We start from the raw sequence: 1,919 nt of genomic DNA, 5'->3' as shown, positions 1-1,919 counted from the left end.
GAGTTATAAAGTGGACTACTGAACTGAAAAAAATCTATAGGAACAGTTACATTTTTGACAACATGGAAGACTTAAAAGTCCTGAATAAAAATCAATTTAGAGCTAAGCTCATAAGAATGGAAAGGAAATTTGCAGAGGCCAGTAATGAAGAGGGAGCTGAAATCAGAAATGTAAATGAAAGATGAAGCTCCCACTTCTATGTGGGGGGAGGAAGGGAGCTGAGGATGGAGAGGGTAACTATGGGGTCTATGCTTTAAGCCTCCCTTAGTCCCAGCAGACATGGCAGGCTTCCAACCCACACATGGTGGGGAGTTGGAATGATTAAACCATTGTAAAACCAGAACCATGAAAGGTCCCACCCTCAACAAAAGTGTGGACTAATAAAAAATTTGCCAACTGGCAAATACAGACAACTAGGAATCCACCCTGGCCTGAGGAATGGGGGGTTAAATAAAGGCTCTGAGAATTTGTAACCACAAGTCTGTCTCCAGAAAGACCTATGGTACAAGTTTTTATTATAGTGTGATCTGGGAAAACACAAATAGAAAAATGTCACAGATTAGTTCTCTCTGATAGGAAGGAAGAAGACTATGATAAGGGAGAGACACTGAGGGCTTCAAGTGTATCTTTAATATTTTATTTGTTTATTTATTTTTGTTAATCCTTACCTGAGGACATTTTTTCATTGATTTTTAGGGAGAATGGAAGAAAGAGGGAAAAACAGTGAGAAACATCGATATTAGAAAAACATGCATCAATTGGTTGTCTCCTGCACAAGCCTTGACCAGGGCCCAGGCCAGGGAGGAGCCTGCAACCAAGATGCATGCCCTTGATCAGAACTGAACCCAGGCTGATACTCTATTTCCTAGACATATTGATGGTACTTGCTCTTTGAAGTCCACTCTCTATCTACTGAGCCAAACCGGAGAGGGCAATATTTTATTTCTTACATGGAGTAATACTCAGTAGGAGTCTGTAATCTTTTAATTGTATGTCTACATAAAATAATTTTTAAAATATTGATATAAAATATAAAAAATTAAAAATCATGGCAAATGGTACACTTTGGAGAAGAATATCAATTGCTTAACTAATATTTGGCCAACAGATTTTCATGATGAGAAACCCTACACTGTGAAGACAGTTCAATACATCTGCTTCCCAAGTATAATTAAGTACTAATTATCAATGTGCAAACATTCATGTAATAGGTTATCTATTCAAGGCAACCTTCAATTTATTCCAACTCAATGGCAGAGTTTCTTTCCCATTTCCTTGAGTCTCTTGTTAGTGGCCACCAATATCATCATCACCTACATTCTCAAGTTTTTTTATTAGACTACTAGAGGCCCAATGCACAAAATTCATTCAAGAGTAGTCCTTCCTTTCTCTAGCTGCCAGCACCAGCTTCCCTCTGGCACCTGGGACCCGGACTTTCCTCGTAGCCCCAGCTTTGTTCGGAAGGTCATCCGGAAGGGTATCTGATCTAATTATCATATTATGCTTTTATTATTATAGATAAGCTTCTTGAAGGCAGAATGTACATCAGATTCCCCTCTATATTCCCCACCATACCAGGCACAGAGATTTACATACTATGGAGATCACCATCATCAGCCAGTTCTAACAGACCCTAGTTTGTACTGAGCCCTAGGAATATAGAAAAAAAATATGTGAAGGTCTGGCCTAAAAGGGCTAATAATGTACTTAGGGAGGGCATGTAGCAGTATGGAACTGTGGCATCTTAACAGCTGCCATAAAATTTCCCTTGAGAAAAAGCTATATATTTGGGGAAATATCTTGAAAATTCATGATAGAAGACCCTGAGGATAAAAATGCCCAGGAGTCAAACAATAAAAATGATGCATGAGAAAATGATAAAAAGTGTGTTCTGTTGTAAAAAAAAAAAAAAAAAAGGA

This window comes from Myotis davidii, unplaced genomic scaffold, assembly GCF_000327345.1.
Source record: "Myotis davidii unplaced genomic scaffold, ASM32734v1 scaffold361, whole genome shotgun sequence".
NCBI lineage: Eukaryota > Metazoa > Chordata > Mammalia > Chiroptera > Vespertilionidae > Myotis > Myotis davidii.
The sequence above is the reverse complement of the archived record's forward strand: the minus strand, read 5'-3'. Positions refer to the sequence as shown.